Raw genomic sequence first — 13,478 nt, forward strand, 5'->3', positions numbered from 1 at the left:
AACTGTCGCCGTCGTAGATCTCAAAGTCTCTAATAGTACAATACTACCACTACTTACACAGCATACTACTCTAACCAACATTATCGTGCCAAAGGTAACTAAATTGCGGTGTTAACGTTACGCACATCTTCATGACACCCATCATACTCCCATAACCCTAACACTCATGGAATGACGCTTTCCACTTGATTTGAGTCTTGGTGTGCATATTTAAGCCGATCATCGTGGAATGCCTAAGGGTACACATTTACTAATTTTTTTTTCTTCTTTTTTTTTTTTATTTATATTCCTTTTTTTAATTTTAATTTTTATTTTATATATACCTACATTAATTAAATACAATTCTAAAACATCAAATTACACTACTTACAATACTGCATTTACTAACACTTCATTACAATACTTGTCTAATGCCTATCTTAATATTATGAAAAAAAAAAACAACAACAACAAAAGGATTCCATGTACAGCCAAATACGCACAGTTCTAAGAACACACTTCAAAAACAGATTACGGGCTAGGTTCAGAGCCCATGCACAAATCCCACTTCTTATTAAATTTGCCCATGTTATTAGTATTTACACATACAATGTTTTCCGTTTCATACTTAATTTTTGCCTTTAGCTTAAAGGCGTTTATAACAGGAGGAGACAGATTTCTTCTGCAATCCCATATATATGATTTAGCGACTAGTTTCAAATAGTTTAGTAAAGGGCAATTTGCGTAAATAATACCAATCATGACATCTTGCAGAGTAACGTGGACGAATTCTCTGGTCAGTAGGAAAAAGAAATATTCGAAATCTTTCCAAAAAGGTTGCACAAAGTAACAATGAAAAAGGAGATGGTGTAGAGCGTCCGGTTCTGAGTTACAAAATGAACATTTATCCTCTGAGATGTAACCTATCGTAAATAACTTTGTATTAGTAAATAGTATCGAGTTAAGGACTTTGTATGCGGTAGCCAGAAAACCTTTTTCAAGTGATCTTCTGACAAATTAAAAGTTTTCCTCAGATGTTGAGAATTATTTGGAAGCTTGACTTTTGAGTTTTTTATTAATGTGTAATAGTCCTTAGATTTCTTTTTTTAACACATCAAAGTCTTTGCCCTCTATCATTACCAACAAAGAAATTTCAGAAGGAGTGCTTTCCTTGGTTTTTAGGTGTAATGAAACGGAGTGGCGAAGTCCCGCCCAAATTAAAAAATTAGTATTACTTATTTTGCTTGAAATAAACTTGAAAGAGTTTGTGGTATCTGTGTCGAATAAAAGATCGTTTACAAAAGTTATGCCTTTTTCAAAAAAAGTTCGATAGAAGATAGGTTTGTTGCTTATTCGTATCTCTTTCTTATTCCACACTATATGTTGCCATTCTTTTTTTGTAGTATCATAAACGTCCCGCAATTCTGGCCACCACTGAAGTAACTCGGAATAAAAGAGGGAAGGAACAAAATAGTCTTTGATATCGTAATTGCAATAAAATAAAAGGAGACCACCGTGACGCTTCAATAAAACTTGTAGGTAGCTTTTCCAAGCACCGTCATTTTCTCCAAAGATTCTTTTCAGCCAGGCTAACCGTAACGATTTAATCATACTTTCAAGATCAATCATTTTTAGTCCGCCGTTCTTGTATTCATTTATCGTGGACAGTCTTGTTACTTTATCCGTTCCTTTCCATAGAATTTAAATAATATTCGGTTCAATTCTTGGACGATTTCCTTTCGAGCCAGCAGAAGCGACAAAATATAAACAAATTTAGGAATGATTAAGGACTTAATAACTGTCACTCTCCCATAAACAGAAAGACCTCTTGAAGACCAGATATTTACAAGCTTTTTGACGCTATCCAGCCTCTCGATAAAATTCTCTTCATGCAGTAATTTAGTATCATAAGAATAGTACACCCCAAGGGCTTTGATTGGTTCGCCGCTCCATTTAATACCAGAGGGTTTTGAAACATCATCTCTTAAGGAGCCAACCCACGTTCCTTCAGTTTTAGATGTATTTATCTTAAGACCTGACAGTTTCCTGAAAACATCCAGGAGGTTGAAAAGGGCATGCGCCGAATCTCGATCTGATAGAACTGCTGTCGTGTCATCAGCGTATTGGAGAAGCTTTGTTTCCTCTTTACCAATCAAGATGCCTTTTATCGCGGTATTTTGTCGAATTGCTATGGGAAGGGTGTCAACTACACAAACAAATAAATAAGGAGACAAACAATCACCCTGTCTTACTCCTCTTTCCAAAGGAAAATAGCCTGTTGTAAGACCGTTATTTATAACACAACTTTGTCTATTCTTATAAAGTGTCTTAACCCATCGGATAAAATCGGGACCAAAACGAAAAGCCTCCAGGTAGGTAACGAGAAAATTCCACTCTACACTATCGAACGCTTTATGAAAGTCTATAGTAATCATTAGCCCTGGGATGTTTTCATTAAGAGTAAAATCCATTAAATCAAAGATTGATCGTACAGTTTCTCCTATATAGCGGTCCTTAACAAAGCCACTTTGGTTATGATGGATTATATCTGGTAAAACATTTTTTATCCTAGTCGCTAAAACATTAACAAGAGAGATTGGCCTCCAATTTTCTAAAAAGGAGCGGTCTTTTCCTTTGTTTTCAATGGAAGTAATTACTGCTTGTTTCTGGGATCTTGACATTTCTCCATTTTCAAAACACTCATTCACACACCTAATGAAAGCCTCACTAACGAGCGACCAAACTTTTTTTATAAAATTCAATTGAATTCCGTCATTTCCTGGGGCTTTGTTAAGTTGAAAAGTTTCCAGAGCATTGGCACATTTTTTTGAAGTTATTTTGCCCTCCCAGGATAACATTCGTTGTTCTGTGAGGCTAGGGATATTTAAATTATTCAAGAAATATGCCGCTTGCGTGTTGTCTGCTTTCTTAATCTGGCTTTTATATAATTCTTGATAACAGCGTTTTTGTTCGGAATTTGGTTCCTGGTTGAAGAAACCCCTTCAGTGCTTTTGCCTGGTAAAGGAGTACCACTCATACATCTCGTAAACGTCATTTGATATGCCAGCAGATGGCTGGCACTTATATTTGGGAACAAAACGACGTCTCGAAAAAAAGATCATATTAGCAATTAATTAAGTACAACTTGACATTAAATAACATCACAATTGTCAACTTTGAAATTTCCTCTCTCCATTCAGAAAGCCCGCCAACATCGAGGAAAAGCCAAGTCAGTGAAACCCATTCAAGTTAAGTCTAATTTCACGGTTCTTGGCTTTCGTACAGCGTCTAGATGTATAAGACTTTTCTTATGACTCAAGATCTCCAAATCAAGAAGCAGCAGAAAATGTCAACTTAAGCGGGGAGTGTTGTAAAATAAGGCGGTCAAGCTGAATTGGATCAGAACTTCGTTCTTTTCGACCCTTGTTCGACCTTCTTATTGTTCTTTACTTGTAATTTATTATTGCTTTGTTTTTGCTGCAGTATTTGTATCTGAATTTACGCGTGCAATTTCGTGCGTTGACTTTACATTTTGCAATTTCCACTGGCGCGTTGTATTTTAGGCATTTATTTACGTTATGCGCATGTGCACTTAGCGATCGCAACTGAAATAGGTTCAACTTTTTAGCGGGAGACTGCGTTTATGTAACGATGTAACCATTGACATCTGTTTTTCTTTTTTTCACGCGACTCCTCTGCCATATGGACGCCCTTCTGTGTAAAATCATTACCGTCGACATATTCACCATACAATGACTCGGGCGCCAAATTCAGGATAGCAGGTATTTTACGTACATTCAACGCACGGAAAGAAAGATCCACGAGTTTAATTAATTCTTTAATGCCGCAGTGGAAATTTTCAAGATCTGAGATTTTTTTACGTATGTCTTACGTTTGAATATTGCTACGCGACAATGGAAATCCACCTTTAAGGTAATTCCCTTGAAAATGACGTACTATCCAAATTTCTGTCAAACTTCGCAGAATTGATTTTCATGCACAGGACATTAACAAAATGCAGTAAAAAGATGGAGTCACTGTGCTTGTTTTCGCGCTGCATTCCCTTTATTTTAAGTGTTTTTTTTTCGGAATTACGCGAGAAGCCTTTGAAACTTGTTCAACCGGAAACGTTGTAGTTGTATGGCAAAAGCTACTGAATATTACTGAAAACTTGAGCCTACTTATTTGTTTGGGCCAAATTCTTTCAGTAAAGTGATTTCAAATTGCTCGATCTTACAAAAAAAAGTGAGAAAATTGGACTGCTACAACATCATTTCACACTTCGGCTCCAAATGCAGTTTTCATGTCATTTATTTATAAATACTACAACTTATGCTATCCAACTTTTTTCCTCTTTAAAATATGTTTTCCGTGTACCTATTACGAGTACATAACACCATTAAAAAGAGGGGGTCACCGTGCTCTTTCAGGAGAAAATAGCCATTCCTTGACAGATTAAGTTTGACGTCAGTGAAAATCTGCCATTTTATCAACGGGCGGGAGCTAATGCGCACGCTATTGCCGCAAGAAATTATGCGCAGTCAGGTTGCGCAATGCAAGACCAGGGAATCACCTTAAAGAAAAAAATATTTCAAAACACTATGATCCACTTCATTACAAGGAAAAAGGTCATTAATTGTGTTCCTGTTCTTTTTCACGTAACACACCAAAAGGGCACAAAAATATGACAAAGAAGAGCCCTCCAAAAACACTACTGCCGATAATCTTTGCTTCGGATTCTCTTTTCTTGTCATTTGTCGGGAATTCTCGTAACGAAGAATTTAAGGGCTCTGTTCCGACAATGGAGCCTCTCATAGATCTTCCAATGCTTGACATATTACTTTTTACTGTGTTTGTTAAGATGTCTTTGCAAACCACAGTGCTTTGTGAGAGCCCCACAAGAAAGCTTAAGTATATTGCTATTAATGTATCTTTTGGATCCTCGGGTGACTGTTTAGGATATCCAGGTAAAATATGAACCATGTCAGGCAAAAATATCAGATCTGGTGGCCTCCTTCGATGAGACCTGAAAAAAAGTAAAAATAAAGAAAAAAGAGAACGGTTTGAAACCAGACCTCTGTCGACTAAGACTATGAAACCAAGAGATACCGACTTGCTGGAGATCTTTGGCGTTCACCTTACGTATACTAACAACAATGCGCGATTATGTGGAGTGCGTGTGCGGAAATGTGAATGACCGACGACAGCTAATTTTCAATTGTCCACACGATGTTCATACTTATTTCATTTTAGGATAGTGGCACATCCTCATCTACTTGGAATAATCGCGAATTGACCAAAATAACGCTAAAAGGTTACATTTTCATATGATATCCTCGAAGTCGTTGCCCTCTTGTCATCTCCAAATGGAACACAGCATTTGAACAGCATTTACACAAAGTTTGATGCAAAGTCAGATTCGGACTGAGGAGTGACCTCTCCCCTCTCATTTCTCCACTTCTTTTCCTTCATAACATATAAGTAATCCAACATTTTTCGCGTGCAATTTGGAATAAATGAGCACGAGTACATTTTTCAAAGACGAACGTTTTGTGCGCGCGCATAGGGTGAAAACAACTACAAGTGCTTTTTTATTCAAAATTGCACGAGAAAAATCATGCAATTACTTATTAATAATAAAATATGAAAAGTATCGAGAAGTCCGGTAACGGAAGCAGGACAAAAGCAACGCATGCGTTTCAGGTAATCACGCAGGACAAAAGCAACACATGCGTTTCAGGTAGTCACGCTAAAATTGCGTCATCTAGGGCTAGCATTTGATTGGCTATCTGTGGCTTTCTTTGATCATTGATCAATTAGAATACATGGTTATTACGTTTATTATTATTATTAAAACAGAAAAATAAATTTTAAAAAAAGCTTTAAGGGAAGTAAATACTCAGGATGCCTCTTTTTATTTCAATCAGATGCAGTTAGGGTTCTGGCAGAAAAAGTATTCGTCATTTGCATGCCATTTAGAATATATCTGTTCGAAAAAAAAATGTCTCTTCTGTTTAAAGTGCCCTTAACCCCAAAATATTTTTTTGGCTAAAATGAATCTTTGCACCTGTGTGAAACATTTCATTAACTCTTTGTAAACATGCATGCAAAGTAGTTTGTGACGTCAAAGCAGGAGTAGACCCACTCCCCTTGACTCGGTCGTGAACAAAAGGTGCTTGGTTTTTCGCAAGTTTTGAAGCCTATAAAAACGCAGGATTTGTTACGAAAATGAAAAAATGGCTACAATGCGTTTCGAACAGGTGCAAAGATTCGTTTTTGAGAAAAAAAGATTTTTGGGGGTAAGGGGCACTTTAAGCATACGTTGTCATAATTGTTAATTTTAGAAAAGGACTTCCCTAGATAAGATAGCTGAGTAAAACACCTGTACCCAGTTCTTCAAAGCCCGATTAAGGTAATCCTGGATTAATGGAAACTTAAGTAGCAGTTTATTTGGTGCTTCAAAAAGAACTTGCTCAAAATTTTTAGCCTTCAATTTCGACGAAGACTTTTGTTTTCCCTCAGCCTAAAATTATTAGTTAAACCTTTTTTTACTTACAAAATTCATACCTAGGCTGGTACTTAATCCACGATTAGTGTTAATCGGCTTTTGATGAATTGGGCCATGGAGACAGGAAACTGAATGTGACCATTTGAAAATGTTTACTGCGACGTGACGTCATAATGCCTACGTTGACGTTCAGTATTGATGAAGGCGTCCATCATAACAACCCTCATCATTGAGGTCACAAAGCATGAAGTGAAAATCCAGCTGAATCAGTTGAGAAGCCAAGCAACGCTAAAGGTATCTTTCTAGGTGAACCATTCTCTTTATAAAAGCATAGCCACCTCAACTTTTCAAGGTGCTTTGATTTGTAACCACTATTAGGGGTTGGCCATATGCAATATACAATATCAGGTTTCTCAGTACTGCAAAGAGCAGTGAAATTGTGAAGGGAAACATCTTTCGCAAGGGAATCACACTCAATAAGATCATCAACAAGCCTTTTTGGGGCTGAGAACTCATCAACATCCCCCTTCTCTTGGTCAACTCTAGCAAGTTTTAAGACCTGATTATCCCAGGTTGAAACATCTGGGTTCCAGCTCGTTCCAATCAATTCTAAAGTCCCACTCCTATCAAGTCTGGGTTCGAGAAAGCGCAATGCCCTTGCTTCATCACTACATTCAATAACAGGAACACCTTCATACTCTGCAATGGCCCTTTCAATTGCATCCATATTTATGCCAGGGTTCATACTAATGCATTTGGCCCTCTGAGAAACAGTTGTCCCACTAGGTAAACCAGATATATCAGCAAGTAAGGCATAGTACTTAAGGCCAAGCCTATTTTTGTGCATAGCACTCGAATCCTTAATGATTTCAACATATTTGGTATTCTTCTTCGATTTTAGTTTTGAAACAAGATTACGTATTACTGTTATTTGAATAGGGTTAGATTCAGATACACCTGTTTGAAGGAGCTTTACAAGATCCTCAAGAAGTTTGGCTTCATCACTATTTAGACAAGATTTTAATAAAAGATCTGTCCTTTTTTTGGGGTTTGTTTAACTCCTTAATAAGGGCGTTGGATTTTTCTTCTGATGCCTTTTTTGCACTTTGAGACTGTTTCAATGCCTCAAGTTCCTCACCATGTTTTGCATAGTCATTTCGGTTCCCTTTCAATCCAACACGTGTCTTGTTACTTCCTACTTCATACGTGGCTTTTGTCCTCTTTCTCATCACGTGTTTTTTTTTTCAAGTCACGTAATTGTTTGTGGCAGTTCTTGCTCGTGAATGGGTGTCCCCCAGCATTATACGCAAATCTTAAACAGGGTGGATCTAGACTTTTAATACCACCTTCAACTTCCACTTTTTGACCATCAAACAACACAATTGCAGGATTAGGGATATAAACAGACTTTGGACAATTTTCACATTTTTCTTTAATACATTGGAACTCTTGTGGGTGTAGGGTTTTCCACTTAGAATAATTCCTGCAGCTTGAGTGCCCTTTCTTGATACAGTTGATTCCATTCTGACAAATCAATTTTCTAAACAATCCTTTTGCAGTATTTCTGCGTATCTGCCTATCACCTTTAAAATGATTAACGACCTCAGGCATTCATATGTAGTCGCATTGCACTCTTTGGATTGGTTGGCTACTGGATCCAGAGGTCGATTTTAGTTTAAAGGAAAAGCATCAGAATTTTTACATGGAAAAAAAACTATGCAGTGACTGTTGCTTGGAACACTTTTCCTTACTTTTTACTGATTTGATATTTTTCTCACAACACTCCAAAAAGGCAATGGCTTCTAAATGGCTCTTGGATATGGAGTGTTCATAAACTTGCCGAAGCCCACAAAAAGATGGAGTGAAGGCATTGTTTAAAATTTTGTCCAAAGTGGCCCCCTTAGATCTCCGGGAAGCATGAGATATTTTATTTTCAAATGCCCATATTTGGTATGGGACACAGATTTTACAGGTGATAGACGAACTACTCTTAGAGCAAGAAAACTGAAGATATGGATTGCCTGGCCTGTCACACTGCAGGTACTCATGACTTCCTGTGGAACCAAATACTAGAGCTTCAAAACAAGTAGCGATAAAGGACCTCAATTTGGTCAGCTTATGGTCTTTAGATGCACCAACTGATTTAAGCAGATCTTCAGATATACTGCCTTTAAAACGAGAATCAAGAAAAATTTCACACGATTTTGGATTCCCAGGAAGTTTAGTGACACGCATGTTTTTACAAGGATCTTTCCACAGATCATTTTCAAAAAAAGAGACTGCTGTTAAACAGACTAGATTCACTTTCAACTTTTCTGAAGTTGCACTGATTGATTGCATGAACATTGCTTGCCTTTTTAAAAACCTTGCAGCCAGCATCACCACCAACATGTTCACTCTCAAGGACTGACCTGTCACTCTCACTTTTCTCATCAATATCGCTATTAAGATCAGAGCCAACAAGTTCACCATCAAAGACTGAACTGCTGTCTGTGCTTTCATCACAATTATCAGCACTTTCATCAACAGGAGGAGGTATGGAAGCTTCAAGATTTTCAGATGAGTTGCTTCTACTGTCCACATTCTATTCTATTCCAAATTCTAGATCATTTTGTACAACCATATCATTGCTGGCAACACACTCACAAGATTTTGCTGTGCCAACAACTACCTCAGTTTCAATTTCAGTTGACATTTTTTCAACATTACATTATTTTCCCTTTCTCTTTTTCTGCTAGTTTGTTTGTTTGTTTTTTTCTTTTGTGGATCATCAAAACTTTTCTTACATGTACTTGCTACTGGGTCTACAGTCAGGCTAGACTTGCGTTTATACAATTTTTTTCTAAAAATTGAATTTTCTTTCAAAAAGTTTGAATTTTCAACACCATGCCTCCATGTTTGGGAATAAGTGTATTGACAGTCACTGATATTTTTGTTTTCCTGCTCATTAAAACCTTTCTTACTCGTCTCATCATTTTCCAGCATATCAGCAACCCCCAGACAAGATTTTCTTTCATTTGCTGTTTTGAATTTAGCCATTTCTTTTTTGCTTTCAATTGGTACTTCATTAAAAGGCACACGTTTATCATGTTTTGATGACACCTCTTTTTTCTGAACCACCAACTCATTGGTTTCATTATTTTTAAAAGACAAGCGACAATAACCAAGTATCTTTCCCCTTTTTTTTGTGTGTGGGGTAACAGATTGAAACGGCGCACTTCCCATGAATCGCCCAAAATAGAAAAGAAAGGCTTCATGAGAAATTTCAGGATTTTCAGCATGAAAGACCTGGAACAGCTCATCTTTAAGTAAGACACTGGATCAAAGTCGTTCTGTCTCCTGTACCTTTGCTAATACCCAATTCCTTACTATTTCCATGGTAGCCTGAAAAATAATTTAAAAGGAAATAAATTAGAGACCTATTCTATTAATTGGGTTGAGCCAGCAGTAATGCTGATTGAGTTTTCAGATCTAGCTATGGACTCACTAATCATTGTTATCACAGGGGACCCACATTAAGGGTGAATTTAGAAGCAATGTATGAGAATAGCTAAAAGTTCCATAATTATTATTGTACTATTCTGCGATAAATATTTACACAAGATGAGCATAAACTGTCTGAAATGATTGCTGTTGTTATTATGGCTGGAAATGGCAAATTGTAGCAATTTTTACCTGAGCAACAAACGTCCTTGAAATCCCTAAATTTTGCCACAAGCCACCACAATAACGACACAGCAGAACATCTCAGATGAAGGATAGTTTATTCTCATCTTATATGCAAATATTTATCCCAGAATTGTACAATAATATGGAACTTTTTGCTATTCTCATACATTGCTTCTAAATTCAATAATACCAAGGGTCAAACACATTATGTGGGTATCCTGTGATTGTTAGTATGAAAAGTAGACTAGATTCCCTGTAATTCTTAGATGCAGAAACCTTACGCTTAAGTTGAAACATGTTTATTTATCATGAATGTCTTTGCGGTTTGGCAAAAAAGAAAAACAGCTTGACTTAGTAAAATCTATTAGTTATAATGGAGCAGAGCAGTCAAAAAATTTAGCTACATATCTTTCCAGATCAACTGAAAATATGAAAAAAATTTCCTTGACTCTCCGAATATGACAGTCACATCTTGAGCTGGATGAATAACAAGATCAGTAAAATTTCTGCAGGCCATATAGGTCTAGCAGTTAAACTTGTCAAAAAGAATGGATTTTCTCCATGCCATAAATTATTTTAATAAAATTTAAAATGTTAACACGACTGAACAACTGTTGAGCATCTTCCTCCCAATGACACGGATGTGGACTTATTCACATTAAAGGAGAATTGAAACTTAATAGACAACTGAATAGAGGGCCACGAAGGAAACAAAGTTCTCAGTGCAAACCATGAATGCCCTAACTCAACCTGATGGAAGAGAAAGAGTCGTAAGAATGAACAAACAAAGAATGCCCATCGTCACAAGCCTAACTCAACCTGATAAAGAGAGATGCTTGTAGAATGAACAAACAAAGAATGCCCATCGTCACAAGCCTAACTCAACCTGATAAAGAGAGATGCTTGTAGAATGAACAAACAAAGAATGCCCATCGTCACAAGCCTAACTCAACCTGATGAAAGAGAGAGGGTCTTAAGAATGAACAAACAATGAATGGCCATCGTCACAAGCCTAACTGTACTTGATGGAGGAGAGAGGGTCTTAAGAATGAACAAAGAGAGAATGCCCATCGTCACAAGCCTAACTCAACCTGATGGAAGAGAGAGGGTCGAAAGAATGAACAAAGAGAGAATGCTCATCGTCACAAGCCTAACTCAACCTGATGGAAAAGAGAGGGTCGTAAGAATGAACAAACAATGAATGCCCATCGTCACAAGCCTAGCTCAACTTGACGGAAGAGATCGCCGTAAGAATGAACAAACAATGAATGACCATTGTCACAAGCCTAACTCAACTTGATGGAGGAGAGAGGGTCGTATTAATGAACAAACAAAGAATGTCCATCGTCACAAGCCTAACTCAACCTGATGGAAGAGAGAGGGTCGTATTGATGAACAAACAATGAATGGCTATCGTCACAAGAATAACTCAACCTGATGGAAGAGAAAGAGTCATAAGAATGAACAAACAAAGAATGCCCATCGTCACAAGCCTAACTCAGTTTGGCTTTGTACAGAGACAAAGCATGACTAAAGATAATTTGTGATTGTTGAAGAGGAAAAGTAAACAATCTGCTAAGTAAAAAAGAATTAGTGCTGTTGGTCACAATAACAATAATTGTTTAGCAGTTATTGCTGACACAATCATACATTGTATGAACAATAGTATGTCTTAGTTAAATTGCAATAAGCACCAGGGAGTTTGACTTTGAGATCGCAAATATTTATTTTTCTGGCAATCAATACCTATATCTCTTTCATAGAATTAGGACCTTGTCAAGAACCCACTTAAAGCCTGAATTTCCAAGTATCCCTATTTTGCCAGACAAATTATATATATATATGTTCGTATATGCATGCTTTTACTATTGTTTTTTTTTTCTCTGACTAAGAAAACTTTGTTGGTTCTGGTCAGACTGTGGTTTTAATTGTGAGAATGCTTCTGATGATCAGCTGTTATGTATTGGGTTGGGTGCTGAATTGTTACTCACATATAGAACCTGCTTGATTTTAGTTCGCTCAACAGGGTTTTGTATAATTAAAAACAGGTTCTTACAAAAGGGTCTCTTTTGTATACTTTCAAACGTGTCTGGACAACCAAAGGAAATTTGTCATAGGCAGACCTTTAAGTGATTACATTCAAAATAAATATATCATTTTGGCAATTTAATGTAGGAGATTGTTTCACAGTGTTACGAAACAAAGCATTGCGTGACAAGCGTTACTTTCTAGACGCTTCGCGAGAGTTCCTAGTTTGTTTATTTTTAGGTTCGTGCGTAAGCGTTTCTAAATCGGTGTTTTGTAATCTTTCTATAATAAGATTGATTACTATTTTAAAAAGTTCTAGAAGCTTATTGTGAGAGTATATAAGTAGACGAGTCCAAGCGGAGTTTTTTAACTAGTTTTTCACAAGCGAAGAGAGTTGGCGTTAGCCGTGTTTAGTCAAGTGTGACAGAAGTAGTGTTTATTCAAGTTGGCGGAGGCCGTGTAAGTTTATCGAGTACGTGTTGTTCAGAGTTTTACTTCGTGGAAACTACGTTCATTTTGGAATAAATCTTCTTGTTGTTGTTCCGACAACCCTGCGTTCAGTTTAGTTTGTAAACTAACTTTCCTCAAAACATTCGAACTCGTAACACACAGTGTCTTTGCTCAAAATGTCTAAAAACTGCAGAAATTGTTCCATAAGTTTATGAAATAGTTTGCTAAAAGCTTAAACTTTATGAAAGAAAGCATTTTCCCATTTTGGTACAACTTTAGATATAAAAGTAAACGCTAAAAAATCGTCGTTTCGATGTTGACGTGACACCATTATCAAGATAAAAAATGAATGGAATAAAGAAAGCTATTATATACAGACTGGTAAGAATACACATATTGTCCTTGAAATACACTAGGGAAAAAATATATGCTAATACAATGAAAAATTATTCAGAACCGATAAAAATCACAAGGCAAAGCGATACTGTCAAAACACAAATATATATCTAACTGATCTTATGAAAACCGGGTCCTTCCCACGTATCTTAATTTGTCTTTAAATTAGACTAGAATAGCTGGGACGGTTATATTTTGTCAGTAACTAGACTCTAACCTTTCCATTGACAACATCTTTTAATTTAAGAAGTCAGTGTCATTGCCATTTAGCAACTTGTGACTTGGACCTGGAAATTTAAACAAAAAATGTATATGTGTGAGAAAAAGGCTAATATCATCAGCTATTAAGGCAGTTAAGGCCATTAATATGTCTGCTATATTTCGAACTAATGTTTCAAACATCAGTAAGGTGACTTCCGAAGAAGTAATATTTCATATCCCATGGAAG

The 13,478-nt window shown here is 36.7% G+C and overlaps 1 long non-coding RNA gene across 1 annotated transcript; it reads right to left on the reverse strand.

Moving 5' to 3' along the window:
* Positions 1–4,415: 4,415 nt before the first annotated feature.
* LOC138048930 (uncharacterized) lies at positions 4,416–13,328 on the reverse strand. Its single transcript, XR_011132258.1, has 3 exons — positions 13,248–13,328; positions 9,833–9,871; positions 4,416–5,005 (listed from the first exon to the last, which is right to left on the reverse strand). It is a non-coding gene; the product is annotated as an uncharacterized lncRNA (long non-coding RNA).
* Between the last annotated feature and the right edge of the window lie 150 nt (positions 13,329–13,478).

The sequence above is a fragment of the Montipora capricornis genome, chromosome 5 (genome assembly GCF_036669925.1).
Source record: "Montipora capricornis isolate CH-2021 chromosome 5, ASM3666992v2, whole genome shotgun sequence".
NCBI lineage: Eukaryota > Metazoa > Cnidaria > Anthozoa > Scleractinia > Acroporidae > Montipora > Montipora capricornis.